The following is a 20,946-nucleotide window of genomic DNA, read 5'->3' as shown; positions in this document are numbered from 1 at the left end:
CTTTTGGAAAGTGCAACCGTTAAAACACTAATTTAAAAATGGAATAATTAGGCATTCTAATGCCACTGAGCATGTCAAATGTTTTCATTGACACATTACACTTACATGCCGCAAAAGTCTTTCACAATCTACTGATTGTTCATAGGCTCAAGTGCTTTAAGGCATTACGGTGCTAATTTCATCATATAAACAAATTAGTGCTTGTAGCACAATATTCTGGCTAACTTTTGTGAACTCATATACTCACGATTCAGTTTATTTTACATGCAAATGATTGATACAACATGTAGCGAAGTATACGTCAAGGAATACTTTACGAATTGAGCGGCAGCTGGTGAGCCTTTACTCGCAAGCACAGTCCGCGATCAAAAAAAAAATCATAGTTTACATAGAAATGTTCAGTTTGTGTAGAATTCAAACCATATTATGATAGGTTGACCTGCAGGTAATCAACAGGACCACAGAACAATTTACGATTTTCTGGTAGCCAAAACTGGAATTTACGTAGAATCCAAGAACAACTCTGATTTCATCATATTTGATACAGCTTTTAAAAATTATACCCCTTAAACTTTGTAACCCCGAATACCTGAAGACTATCACCGCGAGTTCCAGTTCTAGCATTACTTCGAATTCCATTATCACGAGACAATGTCATTCAAGGTGATTACATATTCGGGACAATAGCATTCAACGTAATAAGGAGTGTATCGAAAAGTAGTCGCAAACATTCAAAACGGTATATCTCAGAGCAAAATTCATCTTTTTAAAAGCTTTTTTCACGCAAATCTTCATCATGTCATCAAAAATTGAAGCAGCTAAAAAAACATTGAATAATATGCAGTCTTAATATAAATACAACAAGGTTTATAAAGCATGGAAAATAAAATCTTGCACAAAATTACATTTTTGAAGTGTCTTCTGAAGATTTGATGATTTGTATTGAACAAAATGTATGTCAAACAAAATAGGATGAAAAGCTTATTCTATCGGAAAATATGTTTACTTTACACAGCTCGTAAAAAGAAATTCAAAAAAATAAATTATTGCTCTAAAAAAGCTCAATTATTGGAACAAGGTCGGTTTTAGAAAGTCACTTTTGTTTAATCAATTTTTGAAGCTCTGTCATATACAGCGGTAATTATATAGAGTAACATTTTTTGCTTACGTTACTTCATAAGTATGCAAAGAAACTTTTCCAATCAAAAAACAATTTTTTATTCATTACAATCGTTCGATATTAGCATTAACGTGTAGAAAGAAAAAATCAAAAAACGAGATCCTTAAAAATCGACTTTTTTAGATTTTTGTATTTGCTCTTAAATGCTTGTTAATGAATTTTTCAAAATATTCTTTACACTATGTCATGAGAGTTGTGGCACAGAATATATTAGCATAAACAAAAATCATTTTTTCTTAAAATTTAACACATTTATTAACATATGATTTTTTTCAGAGGTGTGCAAGATTTTCATCGACATCCGTTAGTAATTTGCAAAATTATCATGCAAAATGCCACTTTATTGAAACAATATCACCGCATCATCATTTTAAATACATTGTAAAGCATTTCTGATCAAAACATTGTTTGTAGGTTCAACCCATTATTTTTGAGACTGTTTTGAAAGTTTGCGACTACTTTTCGATACACTCCTTAGTGCGTTCAAGGAGGTGACACTCGGCTTTATGAGGATTAGAGAGCTTTGATTTTTAAGGAAGACATGTGACACTAAGCTCTGCAAGTGATATTATTTTAAACTAGTGGTCCCGGCAAACTTCGTCTTGCCATCAAGTAGGCTGTTGAAAAACGCTTTTGATCGTCCCATATAAAATGACAGTTTCGTTCGCGCTCGTTTTTTCAACTTTCCCGGTGAATATCCTGGGGTTTTTATACACACGAACACGTCGGAACCCCTGACGAACAAAATTGAGAAAGAATCATTCAAATCCGTTGACCCGTTCGTAAGCCATTTTGTGACACACAAACACCATTCCATTTTTATTTATATAGATTCAATGAAATCAAATAATAACGCATGTTTCTTATTTTACTTAAGCGTATTTCAAGTACTGATGTTTTCGCTTTACGAGTTAGCTTGAGAAAGGTTTGATTGATCTATACAATTTTCCCACTATTGTATTTATCCAGGGCTCTTACGTGTTTGTGTAATCAAAAAGACCGGGAAACTTAAAGGTAAATTTGGAGATTTGTGAAAAATCTAATTGTAGTAATGTATGCTACAAATGATCACAAAAGTATTGACAGTGTTCTAGAGTTCTATAGTGTGGACAAAAGTGCATTACTCAGCAATTGAAGTTTAAGTTTTGGAGCTGCTCAAAGTTATGGGTAGTATGCACTTCAACAGTATATCATCTATCTCTATGCGTGGGAAATTTCTTGCAAGACATGCTCGAGAAAAGCATTTTTCTTCGATCGCAGTAAGCAGTTGAAATGAAATGTCAATTCAAATGTAGCCCACTGTAGAAAATTTCTTGAGCAGAAATTTTTACTTTTCTTATGCTGAACAGCATCCGAGACTAAGCCGGAACAGCCAAGGGGCTATTATTTAATTAATAATAATAATGACACAAAAATGGCTCCGTCATGCAAAAAAATGATAAAAAGTTAATCAATTATGAATTACTTTGACGACATCTAAATGCAATGTATTATTTAAAACATTTGAACATGCTTAACAGAATTAGAATGCCTAATTAATCTATTTGAAATTAGTGTTTTCAATTATTACACCTCAAAAGGGGCGTAACTCCAAATTTCGTCTGTCTTATAATTCAAAACTCCACCAAGAGATTCCAAAATAACCAAACAAACCATCTTCGAATTAAATTTTGATGGTAGATTTCTTCTGATAATCACGGCCAATGAAAACCCCTTCAAATATCTCAGATTTCCTTTGATTTAGTGGATTTATTTACACATTCAATAGGGCGTAACTTCAAAACGGCCCCTACGATTTTTTTTTAATTTTGCCTAGACATGCTGCTTAGCCATAGAAAACAACTGTTGAGCACAGATTAGATGGAGATTTTTTTTCTGATAATAACAATTAGGGGAGCACCGTGGTATTGAAATTATGCTCCTTCCATGTTAATGACACTGTACGGTACTGCCAGTTTGGGTGACTTTGGACATATCTATGAAGGAAACCAATTGATCATTTTATGTCGAGATTTAAAAACAAATCAAAAGAATCGAATGATTTTTTGCCAGTTTTGTCTCCTTTCCCGTCGTAGTTGTACATAGTTAAAGTAAATAGACTATTGTTTTCTATCTGAGACCACCAGTCGCTAAACAAGTAGGAATTAGTTGACTCAAGTTTACCATACTATTTTGGTACCTTGTACATTAATTTTCCACTAACTTTCACTAAACCGATGCAATTTTCAAAGCTTACATCACTGAGATCACTTTTTTCTTATTTTTTAACGCGTTTTTGGCATGTGTACAAATTTTCATTCAGTTTCGAAATATTTCGTTAAAACACTGTGTTTTTTTTAATTATATTTGTAAAAACAGAGTAAAAATAAACAGAAAACTTTTGTTTGAATGAATAAACGTACGATTAACACAAAATAATGTCACAAAACAGAATCTTAATTATATTGAAAAAGTTTTAGCAATTACATTCAGTTGATTTTCATATTTTTCAATATGATATACGGACAGCGCAATAATAGACAAAAACCTTTTTTCATTGCCCTACTATTGCAGTACATGATTTAAGGACATATACATTTTCATTAAAAAAAAAAAACATTTTCATCAAAATTCAAAGTCTTCCATGAAACTACATCAATCATGAACTGATAAACCAGCTGCATGCAATTGTTGTGGTTCCAAACTAAAAAACACGGTTCTAAACTTAAAGAATCTCTCTAAAAATCAATGATGTTGCTCCCCACATTCCTTTTGAACTCTCTCGAAAATAATATTTTAAAATTACTTCAGAGATTACCACCTTAAAAAAATTACAATCCTATAAAGTTTCTAGCGGAATACGTTCAAGTGTACACTCAAAAACTTCCGAAAAAATCACTAGGTTTCATCCAAGTATTGTACAGAGATTTTGTTTCTATAAACAGTACAAATGAATTTTCTAATAATTTTTCAACAGATTTACTAAGAGGATTTTGCAATTTATTCTAGAACTAGTGGGCCCGGCAATCTTCGTCTTGCCATCAAGTAGGCTGTTGAAAAACGCAATGGATCGTTCCATACAAAATGACAGTTCCGTTCATGCTCGTTTTCGCGACTTTCCCAGTGAATATCCTGGAATTTTTATACACACAAACACGTCGGAACACTTGACGAACAAAACGGAAAAATAATCATTCAAATCAAAGACGGCCTTACAGTTGAGGTCGAAATACGCGTATCTGTCAAAGCATACAAACTCTAGTGGAATTAAATGGTATAGTACTAAATTCGGTTTTTTCATCTACTCATTCAAATCGGTTGACCCGTTCGGAAGCCAAGATTTCCCCAAAAATTGCATTAGGTATTTTCGTAAACCTTCAGGTTCTAAGAATGTTTTTTTTTTCAGGAATACATCAATATTGTTCCAAGAAATTCTTTACAAATTACTCTACAAATCACTAGATTTCTGAATCCAATTCATATCATTCTAGAGTAACAAATACACAAAAAATTTAGAGAAAAACTTAAGAATTCAGCTTGTATAGAATTCGGAAAAAATATACTGAATTCCTGTCGAAAAAATTCAACGTGCAATTTCTGAATCTTTTTGACGAAATTCCATATGACATATCTGACGAAAAAGTTAAGTGGTTTGTGTATGAATTACTACAAAAAATCTTGTATATTTTTGCTTTGTCTTTTGTAGTGGAAAATGATTGGCGTGTTAGAAAATGTTTTGCATGAACTATGAAGTTTCATGAATCTATGGTAAACAGATTGATGTACAATTTTTTTCCCACTTGCAGAAATTCTCAACAACATTTTTTAAGGGACTATTCATAATTATTGCTGAGGGTCGTCTGTTCGAATCCCGCTTGTCGAGGATCTTTTCGTAAAGGAAATTTTCTCGATTCCCAGGGCATATAGTATCTTCGTACCTGCCACACGATATACACATGCAAAAAATGGTCAATCGGCAAAGAAACCTCTCAGTTAAAAACTATGGAAGTGCTCATGAGAACACTAATCTGAGAAGCAGGTTTTGTCCCAGTTGGGACGTAACGCCAGAAAGAAGAAGAAGATTCATAATTATTGTGTTACTCAACGTGAAAATATTGACGATATTTTTAAAGAACATTGCCAAAATTCATAATGTAAGATTTTACTGAATTTAAATCAAGGGGAGAATGTTTGCATTACTTTGAAAATTTGAAATGTTGTTGTTGAGGAATTCTTGATGGGATTTTAGAAATCAGGAACCATACGTATACAAAACAACAGAATTTACTTTTTTTATTAGAATCCTTTCGGGATGCTTGTTACAATCCTCGTAGGATTGGCATCAGAATCCTTTGAAAGTTCTCATCAGAATACTTTTAGGTTTTCATCAGCATCGATGGCGAATTCTCATCAGAATCGTTCCAGGAATCTTATCAGAAACATTCCAGGATTCTCATCAGAACTTTTGCAGGATTCTTATATGAATCCTTTCATTAATCTCTTCAAACCCGTCAAACCCTTCCAAATATCTCTTCAGAATATTTCTATGGCTCTCATCAGAATCTTTCCAGGATACTCATCACACTTCTTAAAGGATTTTTTTTTTCAGAATCCTTTCTCCAAAGAATTCCTTTTATCAACAGAGTCCATCCAGAATTTTCAACAGAGTCCAAGTCCATCCATAATTAGAATCCTTCCAAGATTCTTATCAGAATTTATCTAGGATTCTCATCGAAATCCTTTAAATATTCGCTACAGAATTCTTCCAGGATTCGCATCAGAATCTTTTGGGAGATTCGCATCATAATCCTTGCAGGATCCTAATCGAAATCCTTTGAACTGATATTCTACCAGAAGGCTGACTAAAATCTTTCCTGGATTCCCACCAGAATTCTTCTTGAATTTTCATCAGATTTTTTTTTCTAGACTTCCAACAGAATCCTTCCTGGACGTCATCATAATCCTTCCAGGATTCTAATTTAATCTTTCCACAATTCTTATTCAAGCGTTCTTGGATTCTGATCAGAAACATTGCAGAGATCTCATCTGAAACCATAATTTTCATCTCAACTCTTCCAGGATTCTCATTTGCATTTCCTGAATTCTCATCAGAATCCTACCAGTGTTTTCATTAGAAACCTTCCAGTACCGTCGTCACCAGAAAACTTTTAACGAAATCCCTAGAAACCTTCTAAGATTTTTATCAGAATCCTATTAGGATTCTCATTCGAATCCTATCAGGATTCTTATTGAAATCGTTTAAGGATTCTCCGTAATCAAAGAGAGGAACTTTATTACTGTACCCGAGTTCCGGCATAACGTTCGACAGTATCCTAAATACTTTTATTTAGGGGCCTTCCTTAGCCGAGTGGTTGGGGTCCGCGGTTACAAAGCAAAGCCATACTGAAGGTGTCTGGACTTCCCTGGGTATAGAGTATCATCGTACCTGCCACACGATATACGTATGTGAAAATTGCAACTCTGGCAAAGAAAGCTCTCAGTTAATAACTGTAGAAGTGCTCATAAGAACAAAAAGCTGAGAAGCAGGCTCTGTCCCAATGATGACGTTAATGCCAAGGAGAAGAAAAGAAGCTTCCGATAAATTTACCTTTAAGAAACAGTTGAACTTAATATTTCTCATGATGAGAATATACTTTAAATTTGCAATTTTATGCCACAAGATAATTCTTTCTTAAAAATTCCATCTTGTATTCCGGAACCAATCTACTTAACAAAATCTAAAATGGACCCTATACATTCAGAATGTTCCAACTTGACAAGTTCCAATATGCTGAAATAGTGATATTTGATGTTTCATATAATGGGTGTTTTCTAACGATCAGTCTTTTGGACCCGAAAACGGGGTTCTGAAACAACTTAAAATGGTCACCTGTATTCAAAATGACCAGAAAGGCTTCCGATGACCATCTTTTGTCGGGTAAATATGATTTTATATGACACTACTATACGTTTTATTTGGGTTGGTTCTCCAGGATTGAAAGACTTTCAGGCTCCTGTATCTGAATTTGTCAAATTTCCAACTTATCCCTTACATAAAACTGTTAAAATTTTGAGAATTGATCAATTGAGTCAAAAGATATGAGCGAAAGAGTGCAACAAAGTCGTGTATGACTTTTGATGGTTATAATATGAATAAATCATCCATGGATGACTAACATTTTTTTTTGTATGGTCTTCAGTTGGAGCTGCCTGACAGCTTAGCTTTTCAAGGCTGACCCTCGGTCTGGCTTTTGCCAAGTTTCCCCTCTATCGGGACCAATACCCAGACGGACTAGGCTTTGGTGCCCACATGAACACTGTTTTTTTTTATTCGCATTGTGAGGTGGTAGTTTTTGAAAAAATACCCATATTCCCTTGCTTCTGAGAAAAAGAAGCATTGTGAAAATCAGCAGCTCCATCAGAATTGGTTTGAAATAGTAGTGTAGTAGTGTCATTACTTATACTGTCAAGTCGAAACGGCTTTGAATAATTTGTCATTCATGTGCTGTTCTGATTACTCCTGTATTTTACGTAAGATTAGGATCTTAAATTTCAATTGTCGTCAAGTCTTAAAAAATTAGGCTGTTTAGTAGTAGTTCTAGTAAATTTCAGGTCTTAACGTTCAAATATCCTTAAAGAAAAAAATCACTTTCCTTGTCTGTTCAACAATTTCTCGAAACTAGCAAGTGTACCCTAATGATCGATCTCAGCATCTTACTTTCCATAGTCATTTTGTAGTGAATATTTAAGAGTAAAGTTACCTTAGGCTTCTATTACAGTCTCCTACAAGATTTACTTTTCGGTGGCAAATGCAATGTTTCACAACGCCTACTTTCTACTTGTAAATTTTGCGAAAATGAAACTGAAATTAGATTATTTATCCCGTTGTTACAAAAGAGGTATTTCTTATTATGGCAATGTAAAAACCATTTTAAAACAAGATTGTCGCCACTGATTTCTACTCAGTGAATCTACTAGTCATTTTCCTCAGAGTAATCTGCCCTACGTCGTATATGAAAACGATGCCTCTAGCTAGCTTATAGCACAGACAAACAGACGTAACACTGATGAAATTTTCATCGACCACTCATTTAACGATCATATCAAATTCGCTATGTTACAAATCTCACAACCAGAGGCACGCGCATCGTTTTTCTTCGCGTTTGACGTTTCACACTACCGCCACCTGCCGGTCTTGTTGCACGAAACACCTTTTCGTGCAACATGCTCACCAGATGATGATGGTGTAAACTGGGCGATGGATTTTAAAGAAATTTGTTCCAAGTGTTACGTCTGTTTGTCTGTGCTTATAGTAAGAGTGGCTACGGATCATTCTGGTTAGCACGACGCAAACTGATCGTCACCAATAATATTAGTGTCCACTTCGAATAGATTTATTATTTGAAATGGGCATCAACGCTATCAACGACGCATAATGTCCGTTGGATCACATCCGAGATATTAGTTTATCTTTGTCATATGAATTATGACGCGGCTTTAAGCATTAATGCCAAAATGTGATACCACCACTTCAGTCATTAGATGTGGATTTCTTGCTGAAATTGGTAGATTTGAGGTTAGGGAATCGCCACTGTCTTAGCATACGATTAGTCAACGTTGTCTTTGTATAAAGTAAGGGCTTTGGGATTGATGACGGGGTCGGTTGTCTAATGACTACCACTTCTGCTTCATAAACAGAACGTCATGGGTACGATTTCAGGCCCGTCCCTTTCCTCGTAATTTGTAGGTAGTATCTTTTACTTGCTTCATTTTTCATTCTCAATCATCATAAATGCAGTCTTCCCATGAACAGAACCGATGTTCAACTTTGCTTTAACTTGTGTTGAACCACAAACGCACTTCGTCTCTTTACCAGTGTACGCCAAACCCGGTACATGTGTACTTCGGTTCAAACTTAGGTTCAAATAATGGCATAAAGCAGACGGGCAGAGAACTGTTGAAATCCACGCGAATAAATTTATACGATCATGGAACTACTTCAAACAAATCGCAAGACGCTTGAGGCTTGAATAATCAGCTAAGATCAGTATTTTAGGCAACATTTAGCAGTAACTTTATGAAAAATCCAAGGATTTTACTATAGCATACAACAAGACACGATAAGTAGAAATTGATAAGCGTGGATTTCAACTGTTTTCTTTCTGTCCGTTTTGTGCCATCGTAGTGAACCTCGGATGCAACCGAACATTTGCACCAAAATTTGAGCCACTGTTGCAATCGAGGTACGAACCGGTGTGCAATCCGATGTTAACTTTGCACATACAGTCGAATCTCCACATCTCGATGTTCTATATCTCGATATCTCTCCCTATGTCGATGATTTCTCAGGTCCCTTCATTCTGCATACAACTTCTCTCTCCTCATATCGAAATCCTCCTTATCTCGATATCTCCGTATCTCGATGTGTGCCTGTAGATTTTTCGTTCTCAATTTTCTCTCTACATGTCGATATAATCAATATCGCACATGCGCTAGTGTCTATGCACGAAAAATCGGTAAAGATAAAGGGAAAAACATTTGTATGGCGAAAAGCATCTAACGAATTATTTCTCAAATTTGGGAACTATTTTCGAAAAAATATTTTCTACCGGTTGTGCGTGATGATGGTGGCTATTACGTCTATCAAATATGTTTTTGATTAATGCTTTCATTTACGAGAAATTTGCAGTTAGATGCCTTTCCCCATACAAAATAAAACAAGAAAACTTCTGCTGATCAACTGTGGACAAGAACAAAGCAGGTAATCTATTACGTGCGATCAATCAAGCTCAAGCTCAAGTAAGGGGCTTGGAATTAAACTCATGAAAGAAGGTTAGTGAGCGGAAGCAATAGTCGTTTCGCGCATCGTACCTTCGTGCTGTGCGTACACGAATTCTCTCTACTCTTGGAAGTTTTCTTAAAAACTACCTAAAGCAATAAAACGGTACTTTTCAGTGCTACACAAACAGTACTTTTCAGTGCTAAAATTAAAAACGGTACTTCTCAGTGCTACTTAAACAGTACTTTTCAGTTCTATTTTTTCTACTATTGATTACTTTACGATCCTTGTTTGGACCCGTGCCTCCGATTTTTCGTTGGACCCGTTGGCGAAAGCAAGCGGTGGTAATCCTTCTTGGACACCGTCTTGGGAAAAAACCTCTCGAAGGTCACGTCTTTCTCGTTTATTGACTAAACGTGGTATCAACAACTAACAAAAGGAAGGGTGAATCTCTGAATTCACTACTTCCTTCCAAAATAGTGGGTTTTAAAACTGTTACTACACGTGGCAAGAATGGAAGAAAGGACGCTTCCCCGGAATGCGAAGTTTCTTCCAAGGGTAAAATGAATAATTGTATCGAAATGAGCAACCAGTTCGATGCTCTAGACAAATTTTCCGAACACCAAATCGAAGCAGCCTTTAGCCCAGGCTCTTTGATTCAAGTGAGGAAGCAAAGAGTGCCGCCTATCGTGGTCAGTTGTTCCGAATTTGGGGGATTTAGGCAGGAGATCTTGAACTCCATTAGTGGAATCAAGGTTTGCTTCCAAATCACAAAGAAAGGAGACTGTCGCGTTTTGCCGGAAACTATTAAAGATCGTGAACTTCTTCTCAGACATCTTGAAGAGAAGAAGCACAATTTTTTTACTTATGACGACAAAACTGAACGTTTGTTCAAAGTTGTCTTGAAAGGTCTCTCAAGTGACTATAAGTCACCTGAAGAGATCAAAAATGGAATAAATGATATACTTTTATTTTCCCCAGTCCAAGTAATCATTATGAAAAAGAGAACCCAATCTGGTATTGTTCGGAAAGGGCTTTCTCAAGAATATTATTTAGTTCATTTTAACAAAAAAGAACTAAATAATATTGAAGCTTTAGAAAAAGCTAAACTTATGTTCGATGTCCGTGTGACGTGGGAACATTTCCAGAAACCTGGAGGAAATTACCAGAACCCCACTCGGTGCCAAAAGTGGGGTCATGGTACAAAAAATTGTCGCATGGATGCTAAATGCATGATTTGCGGAGGTTCTTCTCACGCTAAGGACGACTGTCCTGTGAAAGAAGATACCAGAAAGTTTGAATGCGCCAATTGCAAGGGCCCTCACAAAGCTAACTTTTGGGAATGCCCTTCACGCAAAAGAGTCGTTGAGGTTCGTGCCAGGCAGATGAAGGATAATATCCGTTACGATAACGGTCGTTTCCGGAATTTGCCTGGTAGAGTATCGAACAATTTTCAGTTAACGATCGCTTGATTAGGAATTATACCCACCAGGAAGATCATAACCATGCTCATTCACAAACAAATTTGAATCCGTCGGGTAGCCGTTCGAATCTATCAATTTCGAATGTATCTACCCACGGTAAATCCTTTGCCGATATCGTAGCAGGTAATTTGAACTCTTCCCCTATTCGTTGCATGAGTACCCATTCTACTTGTATCAAATCAAATGGAAAAAACCCTACCGCCACAGGTAACTCCGCTTCTTCGTCTACCGGAAATTCCAATGGGAAATCGCATGACATGTCTGCCTCTGATTTTAATTTTCTAACTGAAAAATTGAATCTAATGATTGATGCAATGTTCAAAGCCACCACTATGACTGAAGCAGTCCAAGTAGGTGTAAAATTTACAAATCAAATTGTTATTGGATTACGTTTTTCTAATGGATCCAAATAATAATTTAAATATTTTAAATTGGAATGCTCGTTCTCTGAATGGTAAAGAGGACGAGCTGTTTAATTTTCTTACAGCTAATAACGTGTATATAGCAGTTATTACCGAAACTTATTTAAAACCTGGATCTAAACTCAAAAGAGATCCTAACTTTTTTGTTTATCGTAATGATCGACTTGATGGGGCATGTGGGGGAGTTGCAATCATCATTCATAGGCGTATAAAACATCAACTGTTTACGTCATTTGAAACTAAAGTTTTTGAAACTTTAGGTGTTTCTGTTGAAACACAGTTTGGTAAGTATACTTTCATAGCTGCCTATTTGCCTTTTCAATGCTCTGGACAGCAAGTTAATTTGCTCCAAACTGACTTGCGAAAATTGACTCGCAATAAGTCAAATTTTTTTGTCATTGGTGACTTTAATGCCAAACATCGGTCATGGAATAATTCTCAAAGTAATTCCAACGGCAGAATTTTATTTGATGAGTGCTCTTCAGGATATTTCTCAATTCAATACCCTGATAGCCCTACATGTTTTTCCTCTTCTAGAAATCCATCTACGATTGACTTGGTCTTAACCGACACTTTCAATTATTTACGAGCCGACTGGAATATATATGAAACGTATGTTGACTCTAATCTTGATGTTAACATTTCTTTAGAAACTAAAATTGATGTTGACAATGCTCTTGAAACTTTAACAAATTTCATTGTTGAAGCCAGGAACATTGCAATTGCAAAATGTGAAGTAAAATTTGAAATCCGTGATTATAGACGATGATCTTAAACTCTTGATCCGTTTTAAAAACGTGAGGAGAAAACAATTTCAACGCACTCGTGATCCTGCTATGAAAATTATATGGAAGGATTTGCAGAAAGAAATCAAGAAACGTTTTGCAGATTTAAGAAACAAAAATTTTGAAAATAAAATTTCTCAATTGGACCCTGGCTCTAAGCCCTTTTGGAAATTATCTAAAATCTTGAAAAAACCTCAGAAGCCAATACCGGCATTGAAAGAGGAAAACAAATTATTACTAACTAATTGCGAAAAAGCTCAAAACTTTGCTATGCTGTTTGAAAGTGCGCACAATTTTAATTTAGGACTTACTAGTCCAATTGAAAATCAAGTTACTCAGGAGTTCGAAAATATTCTCAATCAAGAGAACGTTTTCGAAAATGCCTGGGAGACTGATTTGGAAGAAGTGAGAACTATTATTAAAAAATTCAAAAATATGAAAGCTCCTGGCGATGATGGAATTTTCTACATCCTCATCAAGAAACTTCCAGAAAGTAGCTTATCATTTTTAGTTGATATATTTAACAAATGTTTTCAACTAGCATATTTTCCTGACAAATGGAAAAATGCTAAGGTTGTTCCAATTTTAAAAACAGACAAAAATCCTGCAGAATAGCTATCGTCCAATCAGTTTGCTTTCCTCCATCAGTAAACTTTTTGAAAAGGTTATTTTGAACAGAATGATGGCCCACATCAACGAAAATTCAATTTTTGCCAATGAACAGTTCGGATTCCGCCATGGACATTCGATCACTCATCAACTATTACGTGTAACAAATTTGATCCGTTCCAACAAATCTGAAGGCTACTCTACTGGTCTTGCTCTTCTAGACATAGAAAAAGCATTCGACAGTGTTTGGCATGAAGGTTTGATTGTAAAATTGAAAAACTTTAATTTTCCAACATACATTGTTAGAATAATTCAAAGTTATCTGTCAAATCGTACACTTCAGGTTAATTATCAGAACTCCAGATCTGAAAGACTTCCTGTAAGAGCTGGTGTTCCCCAAGGCAGCATTTTGGGACCAATATTATACAATATTTTCACATCTGATTTACCTGAGTTACCTCAGGGATGTCAAAAATCTTTGCGGATGACACAGGCCTCTCCGCCAAAGGACGAAGCCTGCGTGTCATCTGTAGTCGATTGCAAAAAAGTTTGGATATTTTTTCTTCATACTTGCAAAAATGGAAGATTTCTCCTAATGCTTCCAAAACTTAACTAATAATATTCCCACATAAACCAAAAGCTCTTTATTTGAAACCTTCAAGTAGACATGTTGTCACGATGAGAGGGGTTCCAATAAATTGGTCAGATGAAGTTAAGTATCTAGGGCTCATGCTAGATAAGAATTTAACTTTCAAAAATCACATTGAGGGCATTCAAGCCAAATGTAACAAATATGTCAAAACTTTGTCTTAAGAACAAGCTTTTGATATTCAAACAAATTTTCAGGCCAGCCATGTTGTATGCTGTACCAATATGGACTAGCTGTTGTAATACCAAGAAGAAAGCTCTGCAGAGAATTCAAAATAAAATTTTGAAAATGATTCTGAGGCTTCCTCCCTGGTATAGTACCAATGAGTTACATAGAATATCCAATGTTGAAACATTGGAACAAATGTCAAATAAAATAATCAATAATTTCAGGCAAAAATCGTTACAATCTTCTATTGCCACGATTAATGCGTTATATGTTTAGGTTAAGTTAGGTTAAGTATACTCAAAGCGTTTTTTTTCTCTTATAAGCAGGTGAAATCAACTCACCTGTAAAAAATCTGAACTGCTACGGCAAATGAAATGTAATATGTTATTAACAAAATGTTAATAAAATCTTAGATTTGTTTTACCAAATTAGGATGATAGTGTTGTCTAACACAGAACACCTAGATATAAGAAATGAATGTAATGTTTGGAATGATACTAATAAAGAAAATTAAAAAAAAGCAATAGTCGTTAGAACTCAATTCACTTCACGATAAATAAGAAATTTATATTGAAAATTCTAAAAGTAATCTGAAGATATTCAATTTATCAAATGCCAGTCTTTCCTATCGCAAACAGCTTTTCAGCAACGTATTTACAGATCAGATGTATTTACAGGCTTAGCTACATTATCTTTAACAGGTTGTCTGAGAGTGAAACAGACTTCCAGATATCAAAACCTTATGGTAATAACAATCATATTTCTGCAACAGATTCCATAGAAACAATTCCACTCGTAGATTCACACTTGTGCCCTTCAACTTTGCGATGTTGGTTCAGATGTTACAGTAAGAACGTACAAATTCTCAATGAAGTTCACTTACCCTCTCTGGCCTAGCGCAGGCAGCCTCCAAATTTTGCGTTCGATCAAACGGGTTTTCCCGTTCGGTTTCAAATTTTTCACTGTTTCTCTCTCTTTTCTTTCTTTTGGGGCAACGATTATTCGGCGCGTCTACGATTGCTAGTTTTCGTTCCGGAAACGAAGAAAAACAGACATTTAGCATTGAATTGGCGAGCGATTTTCAACGAACTTGCACCACCACCTCAATCATCATCATCGTCAGCGCCGCCGCCGTCATCATCATCATCATTCGCACACCAAACTCACAATTATTGGCCAAGGTTTTCTTCGTTCTTCTCCACTCCACTCATAAGTGGCTTCAAATCACGTTACTTTTCGGCCCGGGGCCCATCAAACAACCATTGAACACTAAACACTCACTCCGGCTTCTTTCTTGCGCTTTTTGCGGCGACTTGTTTTCCTCATGCGCGTGCTGTTATGATTTCTTCACTTTCGCCTCGTTTCGAGCTGTTTCTCGGCACCTTTTCGCGCTTCAACTTCTTCTTTTGGCTACGATATAACAATGAACTTAGGACTTCCAACCTACGTACGGTTTTGGACAATACATTTGCAACTATTTAAATTTTACATACAAAATGGTCGAATTTAGTGGGATAGATGTGAGTTGTGTATTAAATGCGTTTTAAATGAAATTTTCACAGTTTTTCAGACATAACGTGAATTTCAGACATAACATACTTTCAACTCTCCATAACTCGATATTGAAGGCATCATCGAATTAAGGAGGTATCGAGTTAAACAATAGAACATACTATGTTTCTCTAGCCCGATACCGAGATACATAATATCTAGTAAGGGAGAGCTGACTGTACTTAATTTTGGGAAAAGTAAACTCAAAAATTAGGTAGCTAATCTTGATCTATTTATTTTTGCAACTAACGTCGTTTTGGTTTAATTTATAAAACAACAATCTGCAGAAGTTTCACTTTAGTCAAATTGTTATAATTTTCAACTCAGGATTGGAAAGATTATTTAACAATACATTTTGATACAAGTTACGTCTGCTGTGCTGGAAAAATGTCATTCGTTTCAAAAATAATCGAAACCTAAGCCAATCAAAGATTATCATTTTGTATGGAAATTCGAAAAGGTAGTAAATGTTGTGTCCAATACTGTAGCTGTAACATTCGTGTGCGACGTGACGGTTTCGGGGCACATTCTCCGGCAGCCCCGAACGAAACCGGCCGGGCCGGAAGCGACGAACGACAAGAAGCTGACGAGACGATGATGAAACTGGATTAGCTAAAGGTAGGAACTGTCCATCCGTCCGTCTGTCCGTCCCACTGTTCAGCGCTCTCAGGTAACACACAACACCAACAACAACTGCTGAAAACTAGATCACGGCTCTGAGTACGTGCAGAGAACGACGACACAAAGCGAGTTGAGTTTCGCGGCGCGCGGTCACGGTCTTCTTCCATCCAGACGTGTCATCATTCGTCTTTTGCGCGATGAAGGCACAGTGCGTCGCGAGTGCAGATAAGAAGGTCAACAGATGGATGTTTATCGAGGTTTTAGGTGATCATTCAGTAGAGACGGCAGAATTGCTGATATTGTCTTTATTTTAGACATAGACGTACTGTGAAGGCAATGGGTGTCGGGTAGACCTATTCATATTTTCAAAAATGTCTGGAAACTCCCCAGTCAACCAATACTTTGATTTTTCATTGCAAAATGAACTTCTGGCCAAAATTTCACTCAATTTAGAGAAAATTTAGTTGTGCTTCAAATCAATTATGTGTTTTTGGGCTATTTTCAAGCTTTAAAAAATCATAACTACCGAACGAAAAATCAAAATTTATCGGAAATACTTCTAAATAGTAGTTTATCCAATTCTACGAACTTTTGCCGAACACAATTTTATGATTGGAGCAAGTTTTAACATAGTTTGATTGAGGTTTGTATCTCGAGGTTCTTGAAAATCTCTTTTTTTGAGAATTGTTTTCACTGAACAGCATGCCTGCATGAAAATTTCGGATTTTTAATTTCCAGACATGATGACAATGCATATCTAAAAGTCAATCCCGTTCAAAGTAACCATTTATCTTACGAAAATAAATTATAAAAAATAGGTAATTATGAAGCACATTTGTAAATCCACTGTGGGTGAGCCAAGAGCACCACCGTGAGCTTCAATGAATACAAAAAATGAACACGTTAGCACTGCCTTTTCTCAGTCGATGATGATGATTGTTTTCAAATCGTTCTAAATGATCAGTGAAATGCGATCAAAACAATCATCACTAGGAAAGAAAAAGCAATGCTAACTTGTTCAATTCATTCGTTTCCGGTACATGTGTCATGCATGATTCAACTATCATCAGGTTGCGATGCGGTGCTCGATCTTTGGGCATTTATTGTAATTTATTGCCTTTAGCAGCATGTAATCTGTTGATGGTCAATGAATTCATAAATGTATTATGTTTGATTCCCGTTGACTAGGGCCTGAAAAAATAATACCAATGCATGTTTTATATACCATGTATATTGAGAAAACTGTAATTTCTGGGTACAGCGGAGTACAAATTTGGATCAAACTATGTTAAAACTCAATTTAATCTTGTTAGCGTGTTCGACAAACTTTAACGTGAAGATGCACCAAAGCCAAACCTCGAATTTTCAAGAGCACAAATCTAGAGAACCAGACAACCGTTTGTGTTTAAAATGCTACTTACTGGTCACTCGCTGGTGGTGACCAATCGATTAGATTTTCAGCACGAACGGTTGTCTGGTTCTCTAGATTTGTGCTCTTGAAAATTCGAGGTTTGGCTTCGATGCATCTTCACCTTAACATAATAGAATTAGCTTTCAAATAGTGGTAATAGCAAGTGGTTTTGATTTTCCACATGCTAGTTATGATTTTTCAAACCTTGAAATAAGCCCAAAAACACATTTTCAACTTGAAGCATACTGAAATCTTTATCAAATGAGCTGAAAATTTGACCAGACATTGTTCTTAGCATGAGAATTCCGAATACTGCTTGACCGGTAGATTTCCAGACATTTTTTTAAATATGAACAGGTCTAGTGTCGGGGAACATTTTGAAGTATTTTCAAAATTTGTAATGACTTTTGAGGACGTTTGGTGATGCTTAAAAAATGATATGAACTCCTCATGATTTTAATCTTTCATGCATTTCCGCTGAAATAATTCATGCATAGTAAAAGTATGGAGCATTAGTGTGGGACAAAATTTAGATTCTCGCTCCAGTCTACTTTTTGGATTGCTTTTAGGTCCCATAACAACTGTGCAAAATTTCAGCTCGATCGGAGAAACTATATTTTAGCGCCAGCCGTTCAAAGTTTGTATGGGATTTACTATGGGAAAACTCACTTTTGCAAAGAAAAATTGCCAGAGGTCGCCCAAAGACCTCTATAAAAATTGAACATAGACCTCGATATGTATTTTTACGATGAAGAATATTGCCGAAGACCGCAAAACAGTTCGACACTTGTGATAGAAGTTATTCAATAAAAACCTATGAGCAAGGCGATTTTGATTAACACGTAAAGGAATAACAATAATAACAAAATCAGGCAAAATTTCCGAATAATCTATGCTTAATAAGTTTTTTTACAAGCATCGGATTGCTTTGCGGTTTTCAGCAATGTTGTTCATCGTAGAAATACCTATCGAGATCAATGTTCAAAATTTTTATAGAGGTCAATGGGTGACCTCTGGCGATTTTTCTTTGCAAAAGTGAGTTTTCCCATAGTAAATCCCATAAAAACTTTGAACGGCTGGCGCTAAAATATAGTTTCTTCGATCGAGCTGAAATTTAGCACAGTCGTTATGGGACCTAAATGCAATCCAAAAAGTGAACTGGAGCGAGATTCTAATTTTTTCATATAACCGTGTCCCAGGCTAATGGAGCAGCCAAGTAGTGTTTGCTTAATTCTGTGCTGGTGTCCGGCCATTTGGCCGAACGCCGTTTGGCCGAATGCCGTTTGGCCGAACGCCATTTGGCCGAATGCCATTTGGCCGAACGGGTCATTTGGCCGAACGGGTCATTTGGCCGAACGGGTCATTTGGCCGAATGCCGTTTGGCCGAATCACAAAAAAAAATACTTCAACGCTGATAAGTAGGAGTCATTAGTGTGGCTCAATAACTAATCAGGTAATTCATTTGTTGATTTTGATAACGTGGCCGAACGTCATATTTGTCGCTATATTAGTGCTCCAAGACTATAATTAAAAGATTCATTAATTCAGGACAAAGTTTTGAACTCGCGTTAAGACTCTAAGCTGATAGTTGGTTCGTTTCTGGATTACCAACGGTGTGCTAGGTTTACTACTGATTGATTTTTTTTTTCTTCTTTTAAACATAGGCTATTCTTTCGATTTGTACTGATTCCATAAATATTCTCAATAATATTTCCTATATTATTATTGGGAATTTTACCTTCTTTAAATTATCGGCAGTTCTTTGTAGTTATACTGATATAATAATTATTTGCATTACACTTGCTTTAATATTTATAACAAATTATTCCTTCTTTTGATCATAGGCTATTCTTTAATTTTTGAATATTTTTCATAGTTTATATTAGTTATGGCTTATAATACGCTCAGCAAGAATCTTATAAAAACATATTTTTAGCACAAGCTTTAACATAGGTTAGATTCCATTCTCTTCCAAGATTAAGTCTGCACCGTTGCTTTCGTATATCAATAATTCGAACGGTTCAGTGAACGTCAATAAGGCTCACTGTTTCTCCGTCGAGAAAAGAAGAAGCCAAAACTCGTGTTTGCTAGAACTTTGAATAAAATCGCTTAATACGATTCGAAGCATTGAAGCAAACCGATGCTACAGAAGGACGAATAAGTCATAAACTGTCTTTTAGTTACTGTCAAAAGCTGACTACAAACGCAATGCGAAAACTTCTGCTCGCTATTATTACCGCTAGCAGAGAAGTTAATAATTGCTTTCATTTAGGATGCTCTTCTTTCAGCATTGACTATTTCTTGAACTAATACTAAAGAGCTGTACATAAATGATAATATATCCTTCTAAAAAAATTGTTCTTTAAAATTTAAAGTTCTTTGAAATTCATTTAAAATTCATGCTAACTATTATCTATCATCTATTGTTTTCATTTTCGGCCAAACGGCATTCGGCCAAAAGGCATTCGGCCAAAAGGCATTCGGCCAAATGACCCTTTCGGCCAAATGGCGTTCGGCCAAACGGGATTCGGCCAAATGGCGTTCGGCCAAATGACCCGGAACCTTCTGTGCTTGACTCGGTGGATTGAGTACACTCATTGCAAGAATGTTGGTACATGAGCAGGGCACGAAAATCCAGCCAGCAGTCTGAAGCGATTGAGTGTCTAAAAAGTGAAAACTTTACAATGGAAAGTTAACATACCACATGTCTGACAAAAAGAGACAGAAAAGGAATAAAAAATAGACCAATCAAAAGCCGGGAAATGAGAGTATCCGTCCAGACTTCTAAGAATTTCTGGGGATTCCTTCTGGGATATTACGCCCAGTATTAGTCCTTGATTTTTCGATGATTTATATAGGAACTTCATCAGATTTTTTTAAATAAATGAATTCAGGTATTTGGTTCAAATTTCCTTCAGGTATATAACTTCGAAGAATTGTTCAGGAATTCATCAAGGATCGGTGTTCCCTTAGTAGACAGTCTCCTATAGTCGCACTAGTGGCTTTTAACGGCCGTTTTGCTATAAATCGTTTCAAAATATTTTCTGACATGAAGATAAGGAGCTATTTATATAAGTACCATTGGTAAACAGCTTGATTTTGTTCAAAAAATGATCGAAATAATTAGTTTTGCTTAAAATTTGAACTCCCTTGCGCCAATAGTAATCCTATTGTTCCTATAGTAGCACTATTGAGAGAAACTATTTTTTAATATAGGAAATAATTGATGTATTAAGAACTTTTACACCAAACGAAAGCTTTTGATCCACACTTTAAAGGAAAAAATATAAAAGTTTTGTAAAAATACG

General features: G+C 35.8%; 1 protein-coding gene across 6 annotated transcripts in view; it reads right to left on the bottom strand.

Moving 5' to 3' along the window:
* Positions 1-20,946, bottom strand: part of LOC5566394 (poly(A) polymerase beta) — a 51,594-nt gene that overhangs the window by 18,551 nt on the left and 12,097 nt on the right. For 2 of the 6 annotated variants that reach the window (XM_021851981.1, XM_001650727.2), the window contains exon 2: positions 14,939-15,075. The gene's annotated coding sequence lies outside the window, so the exon portion shown is untranslated. Of the gene's footprint in view, positions 1-14,938; positions 15,499-20,946 lie in introns of all 6 variants that reach the window. The other 4 variants (XM_021851977.1, XM_021851979.1, XM_021851980.1 and 1 more) reach the window with 3 other exon arrangements.

The sequence above is a fragment of the Aedes aegypti genome, chromosome 3 (genome assembly GCF_002204515.2).
Source record: "Aedes aegypti strain LVP_AGWG chromosome 3, AaegL5.0 Primary Assembly, whole genome shotgun sequence".
NCBI classification, from domain to species: domain Eukaryota; kingdom Metazoa; phylum Arthropoda; class Insecta; order Diptera; family Culicidae; genus Aedes; species Aedes aegypti.
Note: the sequence above shows the minus strand (reverse complement) of the source record. Positions and strands in the feature narration are given on the sequence as shown.